The 20,741-nt window shown below is 41.2% G+C and overlaps 1 long non-coding RNA gene across 1 annotated transcript in view; it reads right to left on the bottom strand.

Annotated features, from left to right (window-relative positions):
* Positions 1 to 20,741, bottom strand: part of LOC136021476 (uncharacterized) — a 38,390-nt gene that overhangs the window by 8,055 nt on the left and 9,594 nt on the right. The window contains exons 5-7 of the long non-coding RNA XR_010615786.1: positions 18,365 to 18,533; positions 18,159 to 18,254; positions 17,348 to 17,424 (exon numbers count right to left, since the gene is read on the bottom strand). This is a non-coding gene — a long non-coding RNA (uncharacterized LOC136021476). The remainder of the gene's footprint in view (positions 1 to 17,347; positions 17,425 to 18,158; positions 18,255 to 18,364; positions 18,534 to 20,741) is intronic.

Here is a 20,741-nt window from a genome sequence, read left to right as displayed (position 1 = left end):
AAATTACTGGGTGAACCACAGAAAAAGTAACTCTCCAAAAAGACCTGCATATCCTCAGATGACTTCCACGGAGTGAAGGACCCTGAAGACCTACAAGTGTTTCCCAGAAGCCACCTTTTTGGATAAAGACCCCTTGAAGCAGCAAATAGCATCTGAAACCCAGAAAGTGAGGGCATCTACAACTCTAGTTTCCTAAAGACAAATCATCTACTTGTCAATGGGAAGTCTCCAGCAAACTTATTGCACCCACGGAAACAGATGCGGGCCTCACTTGGAGTCAGGTCTCCAGGGACTGCTTCCTAGGACTACCTTCCTGCTGGTGGGGGATGAGGCCAGAGGCGAAGGGACAACAGGTCACAGTTCCCACCTGGGGAGGGGAGAACAACCTGCAGCCACTATGGTGGTGGGCACAGGAGCCCAGGTGCAGCAGGGGCTGGACCCTTCCTCAGGCAAGGAGAGCCCGCACCGTGCCCTCCTCCCACCACAGATGCACTCATGAAGGCAAGAGTAATACTCTTGAGTAGGTGATGGCGCTGGGTTCTCAGGGCCCCTCGCACAGCAAGGATGATGCTTCAGACTGGAGCAGGACTGCAGGTACTAAACGGACAGGGAAAGGGCAGCCACTGCGTATCTGCACTGCTGGTGTCTGTCCAGTGAACCCTTGTTTAACATGACAGATTCGTGACTGGAGTACAAGAAGCTTGGATAAGAAAGATTAAGTAGGGTCAAAAAAGAAAAAAGCATGTCAAATGGTACCACAGTTTTTGTTTTATTGCACAGTTCGATGCCTATGTAGGAAAAAACCCTACTTCCATTGTTTACATGTTTCATACCAAGTATCTAGGTATTTTTCAGCCACAAAGGATTATTTATTGTGTGCTAGGTGCACAATAAATACTCCCAGAGACAGTAATGTGAGCTAGGTACTTTTCAATTTGGAAGCTTTTGTGCCCTGCTCAGCAATTCTCATTCATTCCTTAAGAAGTGTGCGCTACACCTGCATATTGAAGAAAAAACCCTGGCACTGTTCAAGGGGAGAATAAGGTTCTGGTCCAGGGGATGAATGAAAACCTCCTGCTGAGTGACAGCAAGGATTTCTCGGTGTTTCTAGTTAACAGCAGTTACAGAGATGTAATTCTGCTACAGCTCCATTTGAATTTCAAATGCACCAGTATAAAAGGGCAGACTCAAAAATAAAATTGATGAACTAAAATCTATGTACCTGCCTTAAATGAATCTGAATTTGTCTTGAAGCCTGCTTTTAAATTATAGTGATGGTCTGTATATAGATTCACACTAATAATGTTTTTTTTTAATAGTACTGATTTAGAGGCTGATACATTTCAGTGCACTTGTATCTTGCAATAATTAAACAAGATTTGTGAGAAATGCACTTCAATATTCAATTTTTTACTTAAATGCCAAGATACCAGTAACAATATCTGGATGCTGTAAATCATGTTACAGTACAATATATGCACTCCAGTAGCACTGAATATATGAGGATGTGCTCTGCAAGTTACATGCAGCAGTAGTTTCTGCTGTTGGGGTACAAGTCGCAGGAACATAAAAACTGCCTTTTGGGATCAGATTGAGGATTCATGTCTTCTAATATCATTGCCAGAATTGCTCTTAAATCTCATTCACAGTTTTGCCATGCAACTTCTTTGCAGCAAAAAAGTGATTAAATTTAGCTATGAACTGCATGAAAAAGAATTTCCTTTGATGTTTTAAATCTACTTCTAGCAATTTAATTCCAGGTTTTGACTTACGAAGTGTTGCAACTGCTCCTTATTCATCTTCTTCAGAAAAGTAATTGTTTAACAGCTCTCTACTACAGTCTCTTCGGTCATTTCAGAAAGACAGAACACAAAATTTTTTAGACTTCCTGAAAAAAATAAGCCAAATATATTGTCTTTAATTCCAGGTTACTGCTAGCTTTCAGCTGCTAAGATTAACAGAATGGCATGGGTAGATAAGTGCATTCACATGAACGACTTTTGGTATCTTTTCTCATATTAACAGATCATTATATGAAATTGGTAAGAATAACGGAACAGCACACAGTATTCAAGATACAAGTGCAGCCCCAACATATTCAGTGGCATAATATTTGGAGGCCTGTTTAGTTGCGTGTTCTCCACAAGCCAACATGTATCCATCCCCAGGCTTTGTCAGGAGGAGCACACAGTGGTAAAATTACATGGTGTAAGTTGTATAAGTAGCACCCAGAGAGAAAACCAGCCTGTCAGTTTACCTACTCAGCTCCTTTGCAGCACTGTTAATACCATTAAAAAATAGAACAAGTCTCAGAAAAATGTCAAGTTGGATAAACCTGTTTTGATCCAACTACTGTGCTACATGCTATCCTAAGAGGTTTTTCTACCAAAGAGCTTTTCTACCCTGTCTTTTAACTAATATCACAGTAAGATTGCTGTTACTCTCAGTAGACGGTGGATTACATTCTCTTAGGAGCATAGGTTTTCTGGTGAAAGCACTTTTCCTGAGAAACTAATCTTGGAAAGTGCTTTGGATTCTTCCTCCTGACTGTCCTTAATCCAGTAACGTCGCAATGGTATTGTGTGACACAGGCATTGCTTCTGTGAATGATTTCTGCATGGCAATTCTCAGACAAGAGGAATAGCCAAGGTTATTTTTAAAGCACCAGAAGTAACTTAATCGCAGCAACATAATCGCTAATCAGGAATGCACAGCTTGCTATTAGTGACACTGATATCTTGTAAAGGGAAAAGTAAAATTCACCTGATTATTTATAGAGTTCTGTTGCATGTAATGGAGCAAGTGTGTTGTTGCAGATTTACAAGTTAGCAGAATGGTTTACAATTAGCATATTATTCATGTGCATTCCAGGATTCTTAAGATAAAGAGCTCAGCATTTTTGTTTCAATTTCCTAATATCCCAGATAGGCCTACGATTATGCTTCCACTTCCAGTGGTTTAAAGATTAGAAGATTATTCTTCTTTTAAATCTCTTAAGTTCCTTAAAAATAAAATAGGATTTATTTTTTTGTGTAATAGTACCTGTAAGCTTCTTGGTTCCGATTTCAAGAATATATATTACTCTATTTTCATGATCAAATTTTCTTTAAGATAGTGCACTCGCACACCTCCACAGCTGCATCCTAGAATTTCTGCCTATCTCCTGATCCAACTGGCAAAAGGTCAAAAGGGGGGTTGACCTCATATAGACTCAGAAACCACCTTCTCAAGGAAGAAAAGATGATAAACTGAATTATAAACCTGACCTAGAAGGACTTCTTTACTATATCGTTTCAGTCATTCTCACAGAGGATCCTGATTAGCTGCTTGAATGACTGTTAGCAGGTGACAGGAAGGTAGAGCTTGCTTTTATTTCTTCTGCTTTCTTCCAGCCTCAGGCTCTTCACCAAATGTAGGAGAAAAAGCTAAGCAAATAAAAGCAGAGTTAAATACTATTGTGTAGTCGATACATGTTACCTTTTGAAGATACCTAGGGTACTAAAATGAAACTTCTTGTGTCTATGGGCCCTGTTATCTCTGTCTTCATAACATATAGGTAAAGAAGGAAAGTGACAAAGGAGAACCATGACTATACAAGAGTCTGAACTTCCATGACCTACACAAGTTCCCCAACTCATGGACTTTTTATGATTTCAGAGCCTCTAAGAGGCTCTGATTGAAAGACTTATACCATCTTTCTGCACCAGCCTTCATCTGCTGGTTGCTGCACCCCTAGTTTGCATGCAATCCCCTTAGGGACCCAAAAGCATTTACATCGGTACGCGTGCCAGGGTGGAAGCACCACTCCAGGGGTAGTTCTCCTTAGGATGGTGTCAGTTCAGCAGTTCTGACCTTCAGCCACTTGTTCCCATCTAACACTGCTTGTTGTGGCATGACTGCTTCTCGCCAAGCCACCCTTGAGGCCACATAGCAAAGGAGATCAGTGAACTGATCCGGGTCAAAAATAACCAGGGACAAAACTAAAACTTTTTACCATGGGGTTAAGAAGCAGCTGTTTTAGTGCCATGGGCAGCCCTGGGCTGGTGGGCACAGGGGCTGGAGCTCACGGTGCTGAAAAGAAATGGCATGAGGCATCCCATCCAGTGCTGGTGGCTCCTGCTAGATGGTGATTTCAGGGTGGTTCTCAGAAGGTGGATTCCTGCACCAAGCAGATGAAGGTCATGATTGCCATTTGCATGGGTATACACAGGAGGCTGAGATATCCAAGACCTCCTTTTCTCTAAAAATAGGCAGGAAAAAAAAAAAGAGAAAAAAACTAACAGTGAGATGCAGGAACTGCTGACAAGTGGCTCCCTTTGTTTACTGACTGCCATTTGGTGCTTTCCAAGAGCAGGTATAGCTAATGGATGAAAAGTGGAAAGCAGTTCCTGGTGCTGAAACTCTGCCTCCACCTTTTGAAGAAAATAGCAGAAGTAAAATAAGCCAGAGAGACGTACTTGCGTTTGGAGTAATGTTTGAAATCACAGACTGTAACAGAGCTTAAGCCTATCATTATTTCTCCATTTCTCATTCCCAAATTAATATTTAGCGCTCAGTCTGGCTTGATTTATCAGCTATAAAACAGAATGGAAAACCTTCTTGTGGCTGATTTAGAATCATGTGGCCTGCGGCTCTGTTTTCTGAGCAGCTCACTCCTGCAAATCACAAAATACCTCAAGCTCGTGTGGAAATTAATAGGTTCTGTGGTAAATACAAGTCTTGCTCCTGCTTATGCTTTTCATTAAGCCATCATGAAATAGCTATTCCTAGATAATGCCAGCTGTGGCCATTTTATACTGGAAAGCAATTGGGATGTTCCAGTTAAACTGGAACCATGAACTCCAGAAAAGAAGAAAAAAAAAAAAAGAAAAGAAGTCCACACAGGGAATTAATTTGAAAAGAATTAATCTGAGCAACACCAAGCACAACTCACAGCATTTGCTATATGTCTATACAGTTTAGACAGTTTAAGTCAAGTTAAAGATGTTCATCACACAGACAACAAGGCCAATTTTGGTCTTGATTCTCTGAAACCTTACATAAAATATGCTTTACCATACCCACCATGAGTAGTGATCCTAACCAACAGCTTCAGCTGGTCAAATTACTGTCATCTGGAAGTTACTATTTGGCCAGTAGGATGAGCTATTTCTGTTGTTGTTGAGGGAGTGGGAGGACACAGGTTCCCTAAATGGTGCTGTAAATTCAAGCAATGTTTCCGTATTTAGCAGTGATTCTGTGCTTTTAAATATACCTTACTAGCACATGTGCTTTCTGGGGAGTAAGACTGATAGGATTTCTGTAATTATTTATTTACACTAGTATAAATGAAATTTAATGCCCTGGCTTATAATTAATATTTTAGCAGTAACAGTGAAACAAAAGGAAAACCAGTCTCAGTGTTATTTAAATAATTGTCATTCTTACCATAATCTCTTCCCCAATTTATCATTCTGGGAATATACCCACAGCTTTCTCCAAAACCTTGATCAAATAAATATGTCTTTTACTGTGCTAGAGAATCAGTGCATCTGAACCAAACCAGGGAGCATACTGCAGAGATTTCAAGTCTCCACAGAGTGTGCGCTGCCAGCAGCACCTCTCTTTATCTGACCAAGAATAGCCTGCTCAAACGCCTTTGCTAAGCCAAAACTGTTGAGAGGCTGTCCTTTGGGAACCAAGCCAGGGTTTTTCCCAGTGACAGATATATTCCATCTTCATCCGTATTAATGGAACATTTATAATTGATTTTCTTTGTTTACCCTTTCCTTTATTCTTCAAGGAATAAAGAAAGTCTAAACTTTGCTTTCTGTATGACATACATGAAGGCATTCCTTGCAGAATATTAATCACACAGTGGGAAGCACTGAGAGACCGCTTGACTTTCTATTAAATTAGAATTCAATTTTTACTGATTATTCAAATACACTGTTTCTTCTGGAGCCCAGACAGAACAATAATGCGTGTAATTAGCAAAGATTCTTTTCTGGAAAAGGGAATGAACAGCGACATGAAAGTCCATAATACAGAGTTGAAAAATAATAAACCCGATGGAAAAAACAGGACAGAGTTCCAAGCTGTATTTTCTCTGTCAGCAAAGTTGATTTAAGAGGCTTTTTACTTTTTTTGCACCTATGGTGCAGTCCACTGCTTCTGCTGTTGTGCTGATGAGACTTTCTTAAGGCTGTGCAGTAAACTGGATTAGTGAAATAGTCTTAGGAAAATTTCCCCATCACTTGCAATTAACAATCAAAAATGTTATATACTAGTAGGACCCCATCATACAGAGGTCTTTGAAACATACTGTGCAAGAGGTATTAACTCAGAGAAGCAGGCTCAGTTACTACCTGCTCCTCAGAGCTCAGCTGCTGATTACAGGATACTGGAAATATGGATATGATGTTAAAGGAAGCATTGCATGTGCTACCCACACTTAAAATGTAGCCCCATGCTGAATAGGACTGAACCCAGTTTTAAAGGGTTAATGGAATACAGTCAAAACAAAATCACTAGCCTTTAGTGAGAGGCTAACCTCACTTTGAACCGAACTGGAATCATCTTTGTTTTAATTGTATTTTTATATAATGATCTATTTTCAGCTAATATAGATAATGAGAAGACAAATGGATTGGAAATAAAACCCTTGCCTTGAAACAGGAATAGTCAAGTACTATCTGCATTTAAAGTTCAGTTGGATTAACATTTAATCCAAGCGTTTCACAGAGTTCCTTTCTGTTCCTGTTTTGCTTAACTCTTTTTCAAGTGCTGCTGCATGTGAAAACTCACCCTCCTGTTTGGAACTTTAGTTTTTATTTTCTGGTAACTACAATAATTCGAAGGATGATTTATTTTTCTTCCTCCTCAGCTGGGATCAATATAGCTGTACTTGCTAAAGTAATAGTATAAATATCAGTAGACCAGCAAAGAATTGATTTAAATCTGTACCAGCAATGAAGTTGTCTGGCATCATCAGCTGCTGCTCTAGTGGAAGACTTTGTCAGCACACTTCTAATGATTTGTCCTTTTAACTAAAAATATGGCTTGTGGCTTTTCCAGAGGCCTGAATGCACCCTATGCTTTATAATGTTCCTGTATGACAAAGCTCTAGGGCTGAGCCTGATGCAGAAGGAACTCTGGTTGATGCCCAAAGACTCGTCTTCCACTGTAATGATGAAATATTTCTAGAGTTTTACTTTTTTAATTTCCTTCCCACAAATGTGGACCACAGATATTACCTCCTCCGCTGGAAACCTGTGTGGGGCTTGTTGAGCTGAATGACATTCAATGGCTGAACACATACAACTTAACTCCCAGTTACAGGGGTGATGACGGAAACAGTAACAAGACTGTCCCTCTCAGGCAATTGTGACCTTAACAACTTAGTCATACTAAATTTGGGATATCTTTTTTGAAGCTATTATCCAAGTGCCTTGGAATAACCATTAAGGCAAAATCTGACTTCATATGCTGTCAAGCTCTAACAATTCCCAGTTTTGGCAGTAAAAATATCAATATTAATCTCAAGCTGTAAATTGATGCTACAGAGACTTTGGTGATTTATGAGTTCTCATAACACTCTTGCCCTGTCTGCACAGATGAGAGACACAGCTTGCACTTATGAGCCTTCAGGTTAAGGTTCCAGCTGTCTGTGTTGCTAAAGCAGTTTTCTGAAGGCTGGATTTACTTATTTACATATGGTCCATACAGACAGTAGCAGCACAGGGCTCCTTGCAGAGAACACCATTGCCTGTGGTTTATTGACTGTGAAACAGCAGTGTGGAGCCTACTGGTGTACCACAGCATGAGTGAAACTGAGAATTAGCTCTGTACCTTAGCTTCCACCTTCCATCATATTGCACTTCAAACAATGAAAACTCAGGTGCCTAGGCTGGATAGGAGCTGCAAGGCTTTCCAGCCAGATGTCCTACCTGAAGGCTCGGTAGACCATCAATGGGGAGTATGGCTTCGCTTTGCTGTTCTTGTACTGTGCCTTTGGGATGTGAACCTGATCAGCTGGAACAGCATCTTATGCCATAAACCCAGACCCTTGTGCAGTTCTGTACTAAAATTTCTTCTAGACATGTTCAGGTCTGAATGACCTGAAAAGTCTCTCAAAATCACTAGACTGTTATTTCAAGTGACATTGCATTCAGGAATATTTTAACTTGACATTGAAATCAATTAAAATGAATTAGAGACACTTTAATTCTGGATTAGAATACCTATATTGACTTAAATTAATAAATCAAAGCCACTTTAAATTCATGTCTTTGGCTAATATGTATTAATTTCTTGAAAATGTTTATATAAATAAAACTGAAAGCACCATTTTAACAGCTAGGCACCCAGTCAAAAATAAAGAGATTGCTTTTCACCAGAAGAAGGTGGCTAATTTTGATTCGTGTCATGCTGTTTTTTCAATAGCCAGACTTTCAGAGCAGGAAAAAGGAGCGTTTCCATGAAAAACCCCACTCCAGGAGACACACTCTAACAAAAGGTAGAACAAGTACAATGTTCTTGCAAAGTGGAACAGCTATATAAAATTGTTGCATTATAGGTAAGATAAAGGAAATAAAGAGCACTAAAATAGGTCAGTAGCAAAAATAATTTAAATAATGAGTTTCTGTCTTTTCTGTCTATAAGGCCCAGATGCTATACATGGGTATAGAACAAGGAAGCCTGAACGTATTCCCTACATAGGAGCGGCAGCAGTAGAAGCTACCAGCAATGGTAACTACTTGTGGCACCCAGACCCCCGTCCTTCATACATATCACCTTGCAGACCTCAGTTCCCTGGTGAAATAGGGTGGAGCGTGAGAGAGCTCAGCCATTTCACCAGGAAACATCTCCAGAGTGGAGTGCAGATTAAGGTGAGGAAGATTTCATAGATGAAATTACCTGAGTTGCAGAAGGCAGATGACAGTTGTGCTCTGCTTTGCACTTTCATTCTCAGTTATCATTAGGCTCAAGATTAATCATGGACTAAGGAAGGAACAAGAGAATACAGATGTTAAAGACTATGCTAAAAAACATCAGCCCAGGCTTAGAGAAGTTTCAAGAAAAATTTGTGTAGCATTTTGCCAGAAGTCAGGCTCTCTGGTGGATGAAGCTGCCTGAAAAATAATGTGACTAAAGCATCTTACTTAACGTAATACAACAGCTGCCTTTTAAGAACTGACTGGCTGTGGGCTGGATTTTCCCACATGATTAGGAGTAGACAGAGATGCGGGAGGAGCTGTTTGAGCGAGCAAGGTCTAACACGGCATGAGCCATCAAGTGATCAAAGCCTCCTGCCTGATTCCCACATGCTGCAGAAAGACCCAAAGCATCATGTTGGCAGCCTCTGTGTGACCAGAACCCAGCAAGGTTTATGCACTCACACATGCTTTAAGACCCACTGCAGTTCTGCAAACTTGCATGTTTCTTAGTCTCATGCAGTGCATGGGTGCAGAAGTAGGTAACAAGCTTCAGGCACCTGAATTTGCCCCTCTTTCCACTTGCACTAAGGCCTCATTTTGAACCTTTTACTTGCACATCTACTTACTGCTGAATTTGTATTTGCATTACATTATAATAAAAAGTCATAGAGCTTGATTCCTGATACAGTTTATATTTGTATATGTAGATTTGATATACATCACATTTTTCTTACACATACAAATGCAAATTCACATGTGATGATATAGGTATATTTAACATTGCTGTGTTTATTGCATAGTAGTTTAGGAAGCCCCAAATAGATGAGGGCGTTGATTTTTTTAGGGTTCTATGAAAAAATACTACAATCTGTCTTTTTCCTAAAATAAGATTTTTCAATAGTGAAGGTGCTCTTGCAGTGTGCTGCAGTGTGTCTACATTGAACGCTGGATATCTGTCCAAGTACACCCTTCTTAAACCATCAAAAATAGAGAAAGTATGTAAATTACTCCTGGGTTTTGCCTGTTATACACCACATTGAAAATAGACGTAACTCATCAAGTAGACATGCTAAGCGGAAGGGAGATTGGTCCCTCCTGGGAGCAAATGAGCCTGCTTGGCCGGAAGGAAGCTTCCCAAGGACAGAGCAAGACAGCTAGAAAAAACAAGTGGAAATGAGAGCTCTTGGGAACTGGAAAGCTGTGGCATAATTGGGATTAGAAAAATGCTGGGAACAGCAGATGCACAGGCTCCTGAAGGCAAGAAAAATAATTTGAGGGAGCCAAAGGACAGCACGTAACATTTGCTGTAACCTAGGAAGCTGGTGAAAGGTTATTAGAGCAGGAATGAATTTAGAAGAACGGAGCCATGCCTCATGGACTAAGTGAGCAGGGTTAGGTGTGTGCGTGCAGACCTCCCAGTGTCTGGATTCAGGCTGATTTTTCTGCAGTTATAGAATTTGACTTAATATCTGCTCGTGTGAAGCCAGCTTTTCTGAGCTTTTTGTACTTCTTGAGGACCTTTGAAGAAAAATTGTAGGGCTACCTCAAATCTGCAGCTAACTGGGAGTCCCCTCAAGTAGAAAAGACCAGCCCCTGGGTTATCAGCAGTTGCCCCTTTTTTGTCCTGGGGATTTGGTGTTCTCTTCCCAAATACACAATATGCTATTTACCTCTTCCCCAGGGGTGAGAAAAGCAAGACAGAGGGATAAACGTTCCTATTTGATCCTCCCGCCTGGATACAGAGAAGAGGAAGAGAAAGAACTATTTGTTTCCCCCTACTGATCACTATTCACAAGGAAAGGAATATATTCATTTTCACAGTAAGAATGTAGCTGCAGGTGGAAGTGTAATAAGTGGATGGAGCTCCTTGTCTGAGTCAACTAGCCATTGGAAAAGAAGAAGCTTAACTGTATCAGATCTATCTGAAAGGAACTGATATCTGGTACAAAACTTATAAATCTTTAGTTTCTGGCAGCTGATCCTTTGTGACAGTGTGATGCAGGAAGATAAAAGTCAGTAACATTCAGACACTCTGCAAGCCTCATTTGATCCCTGAGGACATGCTTTTTTCTTTCCCAATATACACCACCTTTCTAGGTCGAACTCCGAATCTTCATTGATCATTTTTCTGTAAAATCTGAATAGAATGTGGTCCTGGAAAGAATTGTATTGGCCAACATCTCCTGCCATTACTTAAAAAAAAAACCTCTTCTGCAGAAACAAATCTGGTATAAGTCCAAACTTGTGAAAACACAGATAAGGCTGTGCATATATATTACACATATAGATAACCTCCATGTACAGGAGGTGCGTGTTATACCTATACACTAGATTTGTAATACTGCTTCTTTGAATTTCATGACATGCACCTGAATTCGTTTCCCTCTTAACAAAAAAAGCACCAATGTGCAGTACTAAGGGGAGCCTCGGTACATTTGTGCAAAGCTGTGGTTCACAGGAAGCAGCAGTCATTTGGGGAAGACTTGTCCAATGTGAGCAGATATAAAAATCCCAGGAGCACCGAAATGTGCCAGCGCACACTCCAGACCTAACAAGATGTTAGGTCTCTGTCAATTGCAGAAGCAGCTGCTATGTCAAATGTGCTATCACCACCTGAGACATTCTGCAGCTCCAGCCAGAAAAAGCTGAGCTCTTTGTAGGTGACCAGAGGTTCTCTTGCCTTGCCCCTGGTCCCCTGTGTGGCAAAGGGCAGTTAAATTTAGCATAACACAACAGGTTTCTTTCCATTATGAGCTATCTATTCATAAATGAGCTCTCCAATATAGAATGAACGTTCAGTATTCAATGGGGTTTCTTTTTTATAGTCTACAGATTTTATGGTCTACTTTGCATTTCTAAGTGGGCTATTTCTGGTACTAAAATGGATCTGAACCATTTTCTTCATGTGAAATCAATAGCAGACATGGATTCCAAGTCTCTCTCTTAAACATCTAAGCATCAACAAGTAATTCCACTATTCCCATTTCTGATCTGCAGATATTGCTCTCAACACAGATTAAAATCAAAGCAATTTAAGCTGCTTCATGAATTTAAACTGAATAGCTTTTAGCACAATTTATTAGAAAAATAAAGCTTTTAGTTCATAATTTATCATATGATTTTTAACAAGTTATAGGCTAAATAAAATACAGTGCTTATATTTACTCTCCTTTACACCACACATACACTGTTGAGATATCCTAACCAAGTGTGTTTAAGACATCCAGACTTATTAGAATAATGCTTTCAAACACATTGTACAAAGTGGTGATCCTTAACTCGCAGTGTTTCTGCCAGTGTTAACACCCCCAAATTTCTGAAAGTGAAAGCACATTGCACGCTGAAAAAGGGCTTTAATGCTGTCACCATAGAGATGACACTTTGCAACCCTTATTTATGTCTCCTTGATTGCACCAAAAAAAACGCACTCTCTCTAGAGACAAACGCTTTTGATTTCTTGAGGATGATTTCTCTAGATGAGGTTTTAAATAATGGCTTGGTGGAGACATAAATACCATTTTGTAGCATGATGAATTTTTCATGGTGAAGAATACAGTAACCCTTCAGATAGAAGAAAGACAACAATCAGTTTGAAGATTCCTTAGTTAAAATGACAGACAGAACAGACACTCTTTGTCTCCACAGAAAAGGATGAAAGAATCCGCTATTTGCGTTTGGCCAATGAACTTGAAAACACAGGAAAGAAAAATATTTTGGGTAAACCAAAACAAAAATATTTTTCTAGGACTGGAAAACCAAAACCATTTATTTTTCCTTCAAAACAAATAATAATAATAAAAAAAACAAGCCAAACTGGTTTTATAACATTTTTCTTTTTTTCTCCAAGAGAAAGTTTTGCAAAATTGAGCTCAAATTCATAAATACAGTTAGCTGCTTTCCAGTAAATAAAATAATTACAAAAATAACTACCCAGCCCTATTTTGCAATAGCTAAAGAGTGAAAATCAATGCAGTGTAAAAGGGCTGAAACTCTGAAGCTAGCTGCCTTTCGTGCTATGCAATCTTACCACAAGAAGACCTTGCCCCCACCCCCTGTTGAGCAATCACTGCAGGGAAGTAATTTTCCTGATTGGTGAAGTGCCATGCACATTCATAGGTCTGCATAAGTGCTCACTAAGAGCAAGGAAAATCATATATGACAGCAAAAGCCATACTTTATTTTGGTACAAAATGGGACTTCAACACAAAGTTTGTGTCTCCGGACTGAGCACATTTGAGCCTGACCAGGTTGTTCACAGTGGGACACCCCTGCTGGTCAGCAACATGTGAGTGGAGTTTGGTTTGCTGTGTGTAAGTGCAGTTGGCTTCCCCAGCCTTACTCCTGACAAACCCCACACTAGACCCAAGGAGCAGCATTTCCTAAGTTAGTCATCAACACAGTTTTGCCTCTTTTTTCTGGCTTCCTCTCTAGGTTATTCTTTTTTAATTGCGCTTGTTTCCATGACAGCTAGGGCCATAAAAACAAAACCCCTTAAAATACCAATTTGATTAAGCTATTATCGAATGACAACAATCTGAGTGCTTCTGCAGTGATAAGCCCTCTCCTAACACAGAAACCTTTGCACTGTAACCTGTGGTCCAAATCCAACCCAGAGGAAAATCCACCACCCTGCCACCCCTAATGACCATGCAGCAGGAGAGGGACTGAAGACAGATCATCTGCTCTTCCCAAAGACTGCCTTGTATTTGGAGGAAGTCGCTGCTGGCTCAGCTAATAGAGCCTCAGCATCAACACTGCTACGTGCCAATCACCATGATGTCTGGGCTGCATATGCTTAATAGCCACTGATTTCAGAAACTGATTATCTAATTGCTTGGTCATGTTGGCTTTGACCTCTCGCTTGGCCTAAATCACTCAGTCCTTGATGTTGCTTGTACTTTCTAGAAATAGCCAGGCTGCCTGTCCACACAAGGAAGAGCAAGCACAGAGTAAGTGGTGTCAGGGACTTGTGCTTTTGACCCTGAAGGCAACATGGATTCAACTGATGTGAGTCACTTGAGACTGTAAAATGGAGCCTGAATACACAGAGCTGGTACAGAGGGGGAGTTCTGTTTCTCGAGCTGTACTAGTGACAGTACACTGCAAAAGTGACCCAGGAGCTTAAAACTCTCCAAAGCAGGAACCATCTCCCTTTTGTGCAAATGGAACAGTGGAGTCAAACCCAACTAACGTCTTTAGGAGCAATTTGCTCCTGCTGCTTTTGCTAGAGCTCGCACACTGAATTGCTCACGTCTGCCAGAGAAAACCACAGAAAAACCACAGAACTTCAGTTTATCTCCTCTGACATCTCTGAGAAACAGAGCTGCTATGTGCTCCCTGATCTCTCAACATGCCTTATCAGGATAAAAAACAAACACAAAAACATAACTCCTGGTGACTGCTTCTGTGATGGATGTCCCTGTGTGGGCTGTCCCCAAGGATGTCAGCAGAGACAGCTCAGGAGGCTGCTGTGGGGGAGCCACCTGCAGCCTGCCCCGGCCCAGCCTGCAGTGCCCGGAGCAAGGAGTGTCTGTGTCCCCTTCTGTGCTGTGACAGCCACAAAAGTGCTGGCAAGACCTTCTCCATCTGAGAAAAGAGGGTAAACCCATGTGCCTGAATCCAAGCACCGATACCTACCCAGGGGCCTCCTCATAATGCCTCTGACTAACCAGGCTGTGACACCCACAAGAGAGAAATCCATTTTTCCCTTGGAGCAGTTGTTCCCCAATGCTCAGACTCGCTAATAGTGCAACTGAAGCACAGGTTAGGATGTAAAATGCCCTTTTCAGCCCTTGGCTGGGAATGGGGATGCTTATTTTTTGAAGTTCATGTCTAAAATTCTTCAGCAGTTGAAGGAGGCCACGAGACAGACACAATTGGTTTAGTACAGTCCTAAGGAAGACAAAGAGAATGGGAGAACAGAACAGCGAGGTTGAAGAGAAGGACAGCTGTGAGTGAGGAGGCAAAGCGGAGGACATGGGCCAGTTCAAAGCCTTTGTCCCGCTTTGAACCAGTCCAAGTACAGCTCAAGCAAATCACGAGCTACTGCAGCACTATTTGGATATTCTGTGGGCTAAGGACAAAGACATTGCCTAAGCAACACTCACCGCTTAATCTGTCTGATTTTTTTGCTTTTTGATTGCACAGGACCTGGACAATTGCACCGAGCAAACAGGATGAAGCAGCAAAGAAGTCAGAGAGGCCAATTAAGCTGCCCTATTTTCCTGAGCCTCGGAGGAGCTCTGGTTCAGCTATTTGTATCAATTCTTTTCCCAACATATGGTCCAAGTCTTGCCTGCAGAGCAGCATGACAGGAATTCAACTAAAGACTACTCAGGGTGTAGGTGTTGCTGACAAACATACGCCACGCTGCTGCTTCTCTCCCCAAGACAAATGTAATACACGTGGTTATCTCACTGAGGCAAGTTAAGATTGAAAACCAGCCTACTACTAAAGACTGAATCTTGACTTATTCACAGTGATATTTGCCATGCTGGCTGCATTTGTGTTGCATGATCTCAGAATTGCAGTCTGTCATGGACTTCGGGTTTATCCTTTTTCTCTTTTCCATTTGCGACCTTTAGATGCATTGTAAACAAACCCTTACCTTCCGACAACTCTTCCTCTCCTTGAAGCATCTGCAGGACGGTATTTCTCTAAGTGGCATTTTATTACCTCCTTAGATACTTTTAAAGGAGTAAAAGAGCTGCCAAGCTCACTGTCTCTGCAACCCTTGCACAATGTGGATGCAGAGATTGTTATTGTTATTTTTCACATTGAGTGTCATATCACATTTCACATTCAGTGTCATATCTCCACCTAAATCTTTCAGGTGGAAAGGGACCTACTCTTCCTTACCAGTACTATTTGAGAGTCTCACATATGCCTAAAGGTTAACCTTGTACCACAGCTTGTTTCTGTTTCTCTTTGGCAGAGAGGACCAATTCAATAGGCTGCTTAAGATAAAGCAACACATTGGTACCTAAGTCCATGGTAAACACTTACTAATTTTTCTAATCTGTTTTAATCAGTGCCCTATGAGGCTGTTCTCTGAGGATTCCTGGAATAGGCAAATTATTGGCACAACAGATCTAATGAAAGCCTGTTGAAGATCTAATGAAAGCCTGTTGAAGATCTAATGAATGGCACCCACTGCTGGCACCCACTGCTGCAGAAAACCATTGAGAATAGAATATTTAGCTGTTATTTTGTCATAAATCAGTAGAAGTATTCCAGAGCTAAACTACAATGCTTTTCAAGCAGCTAGAATACTTCTCTAGGGAATATTTAATCCCCTTTGAAGAGAGAGCCCTGTTTCACAGAACCCCATTTAGTTTTCAGTGAGAATTTTCTCCGTTATTTTGATCAATGTATCTTGAAAGAAATTTTTGGTTTATAAAGCAACAATTACCAATAACCATCTTCAGCTAGGCACGTGTTACAGAAGCTGGAGAGTGACAGTAGAAAAAGCCCTTATGAGACTGATAGAGCTCTTCCAGCAAAACCATGTATGTGAAAAGAACCATACCAGCAATATGAGACATGAAGAGGTTCACAACAACCAGGAGCTCTGACTACATAGGCATTCATTATGGAGACACAGGTAAAAGAGAAAGCAGTAGAAATGGTTAAGTGCATTTATGGAGAAAGACCATCCAAGGAGTTTTGTTGTACCTCCTCACTTTCCCCAGGAACAAACACTAGGAAATAAAGTATATTAATGAGCATATATAATGACCTCCCTGTGAAAATGGAAATGCCTAAATTCCCTAGAACTCGCCCGGGAAGCAGCAGGGGATGACTGAAGTGCATTCACAGTCACAGTGGGTCTCCAAACCTGCCCACCTGCTTCCAGGTCTGTGTCCTGCCCCTGCTTAGCAGATGTAACCACGTTCCTGCATTGCCTCAGATGTGCTGCAGGAGGGCAAGACCATGCAGACAAGGACACAGCTCTGCTCAGCTGCTTCCTCCCTCCCTTTTGCTCTCACCCCCATGCGCTGCAAGCGGGAGCTGCTGCTCTTTAGACACCGCTTCCCTGCACAGCACCCCATAGTTCAAGGAGCTCTCACAGCTGATTTAGTAGTTTCTTTCTTTCCCCTTGCCTGTTTGTACAGCCTGGAGCAGCAGAAGTGCTGCCGCAGCTGCCAAGGGCTCAGCTGAGTGCAAAAGACCCATGAAAAGCCTGAGGAGCTCCTCCAGGCTGAACTCCATAGTGCTGGTAGTAGCAACAGTACAGGGAACAGATGGGCCAGCTGGTCTTCAAAAGCTACAGTCGCACTCTAAACTACGGCACGGGTACGCTTCCTAGTGTGCCGGGAGTCGGAAGTCATTATCAACTCAGTGCTTATTTTGGTTATTACAGCCGTGTGTTGTTGAGACTTCTGTAGCCTGGTGACAAGTTACAACATAAAGAATTCCTTTCACAAAACCTGTGATCCCGTGGTGTCCTCAGTCCATCGCTGGAAGGCAGCCAGCACCATCAGGCAGCGCTACAGCTTTGTCATTTCTGTAAAGCACCCATAAAACATGCACCTTATTAAGTGCTTGGAAACTAATCCTAGTTTAAATTTAAATTGATTGTTGAACAAAGAAGCAGCAATTTGCTGTTGGGGACTGTTTTATTTTCTTTTCACTATAGGAAGATGGGGATAGGAAAACAGTCACCCAAGTTGGAACCAAGTAAATGAAATGCATTCAATTAGCTAATGGAGTGTCTCACAAAAGCTTGCACTATTAGAAAATTAAATTAGTTCTTCCTAATATGCTGAGATTCTTTAAGCCATTAACACTTTCTTTTTTTTAGAAACTGAAATATTCAGGGGATTAGTTTTCATTCAAGGCTTTTTGCTTTCTCTACCATACCTTTCAGTCCTGATTCTCTTCAGTCCTATAATCAGTGCTAATTTGTGAAAAGCCTTTGTAAGCTAAATAACTCTGGTGCAGTTCATGAGTACAAAGAACATATTTCAGATTTTTCTAATAGAACACCGTGTTCTCAGAGGTCAGCTTCATGAGCTATTATACGATTTAGTACCACTGGTTACAAAAGGCTAGACTCAAGCATGTTCACTGGTCGCTTCTTAAGACTTTTCACAGCAAAACAACTTAAAATGTAAGTATTTTGAATTTGTGGTTCTGCCCTTGCAATGTTATTCTGGATGAGCCCCATCCAGCTTACATTTGGTTAGTTAACAGCAGTATGGTGTTTGCTGAGGGCAGCTACACAGTGGCCAGACACACCTCCTTGGTGCACTGCCGCAGCGGTGTGCTCTGTGTGATGTGGTGGCAGAGACTTTCCATTCCCTTCATGCCGTCCTGGTTCAGGTGCTGCAGGGTCTGTGGTTAGGAAATGCAGAACAAGATCAGTCACGACTTCATAACCCCACCTAGACCTTGCTGAAGAGACAGGAGGGGCAGGGACAAGGAGTTTTCCTGTGAGTACATACCTATCCGTACACATACTTTCAGAGTGTGGTCCTTCCTCTTTACAAGTGTATCTGATCTCACCAAAATCACGAGGTGGAGGGTTCAAGGTGCCCCCCAGCTGAGCTAGAGATGAGGCTGGAGGAAAGATCAGTGCCCGGTTCTGCCTGTTCTCAGTGGAGAGGAACCAATCTGTCCCATGGAAAAACCCAGAGTATGCATTAAAGATAGCTTAGCAGTAGAAAGCACAAAGATCCTGGGCAGGAGGGTCAGGGTTGAAAGAGAGTCAGCTACAGACAGAAAGGCACTTTTCAACAAAAGTATTTCTTTTCCAGGCAAGCAAAAGAGTCAGGTACATATGGAGATCCATTATATTGACAGTCATGTGCTTAAAACTGAGCGCTTTGCTGGATGAGATCTGACATGCCCTTATGTAAGCAAATTATTTTTATCTGCTTCTAGCCTAATAGAGACTTGAATATTTTGAGAACTCATAGGTCTCATTGCTATGGAAACTAACTCTGTATCTTTAGGTCAGTCTTGTTATCTCTGATTTGCACAGTTCACATCTAACCTTAAAAAAATAAAAATTAAGAAACAAAACAAAGAAAAAGAAAAAAAAGAAAGGAAAGAAAGAAGGAAAGAAAGGTGTATTTGCTCTTTCAGTCCCACTGCCAACTATCCTTTGTCTCACTTCTGTAGCCAAAAGCAGAGTCCAACAGAAGTTGTGATAGCAGCAGTCCAAAGCCAGGTTACTGGTTTCAGTGCCGATGAGAAGTGAGGGGATTTACGCTGATAGTACTGACAATCGACATAGGAACATCAGCAGGCAGGCCGGCCTCATTTGGGGTGTAGACCACCCCACAGGGAAAGCTGGCCTCATACAGCTGTCCTCTCCTTGTTCCTTTCTTGATTGGGTGAGTGAGCCAAAATGGTCACCAGTGCTCTAAATGTGAACAACTCTTTTCTGATCCATGGATTGACAGTGGGAGGATTTACCATTGCATGGACAAGGAGCACTGCTGCCACAGGAGTGGCTGATCTGGTACCATATCAGTAAAACAGACTGGCCCCATCTTATGTCAGGACATCTGCCTCATTGCAGAATTTGGGTTTTTTTCTCTCCCTCCCAACTTTTCTCCTTCTCCACATCTTCAGCTACCATCATCTTGCAGTTTACTCAAAGTTGGATCAATGACATTCCCAGGATGATACGAGAGAGGAAGACATCCCTGTAAGGAAACTGGTTGGCACACCTCGGTTTCTTCATAGCACCGATGGAGCTATGAGGTAACTGCATTTCTTTGGTATGCTTTTTCTCAGTCACTTTGTATATTGCAAGAGAAAACTTTTACTTTTTCAGAGGTGGCTCAAGGACCAATACATGTCTGTAATTCTTGGCCTCCAAAGAGTTTTGTGCATAATTAAAGTCACAGAGACTTCACATCCAGTATTTCTTTAAATTGCTGGAATTTTACTGCTTTAGTAACAGAAGAAGTTTTTCTGTTTTTCTTATCCTAATAAAAAGTTGTCTCTTCACTCATAGAAAGGTTGTTTACCCATCCCAAAAAATGAGTTATTTAAGTTGTGGTATATACCTACACTTTTGCTCAGAAAATGTAGTACTGTACAGAATGTATTGTAAATTCTGCTGCAAAAACAGGTTTTTGGCACAAATGGTAAATCTACCAGGAAGGCAGTGCCTGCCAGTAAAAATGAAACATTTTCCTTCAAAATGCTAACACCTATTTTTTTTTCCTCAGAAAATTAAGCTTGTATTCCTATTAAACTGGTGCAGCTTCTTTTTCTGGATGTTTCCCGCAATGAGTGAAATCACTGTCTCACTGTGCTCCCTCTTTATGCAAGCCAAATGTTAAATATATAAGATCATAGTCAAGCACTGAAACTTTTGGAGATTGAGGATTATGCGATAGTGGGAAACGAGGAGAAGAAAGAATTTTTTAAAGGTGGAAGGGAATTCAACTTCAATCAACAGGGAAAATCCCGCAAGTTTAATTCTTCTGTGTGGCAGTGACACGCTCTGCTCTCTGGGATATTATCCCATACAGGAATGCAACATGAACCGGTAGTTAAACCAGGACAGATGTTGCTGGAAATATTTAAAATATGTTTACTTTATATTATTAGTGATCAAATATGCAATGTTCTTGGATATGTCATCCTCATGACTTCCCACAAGACATAATATTTCCCTTGCTGGAAAAAGCAAATAATTAAGATGTAGTCAGCTTTTAGTAACTGAGATATTTTGGACTGGTGATGTTGGTGCTTAAATATCCACCATCACCACCATCCCACAGACCAACCACTTCTCTGGGCTTGCTCCCCTTATTTCCTCAATACAGCAAAAATGCTTCCCCCATCTCCCAGTCATGCTTT

This window comes from Lathamus discolor, chromosome 1 (genome assembly GCF_037157495.1).
Source record: "Lathamus discolor isolate bLatDis1 chromosome 1, bLatDis1.hap1, whole genome shotgun sequence".
NCBI lineage: Eukaryota > Metazoa > Chordata > Aves > Psittaciformes > Psittacidae > Lathamus > Lathamus discolor.
This window is presented reverse-complemented; position numbering and strand designations above follow the sequence as displayed.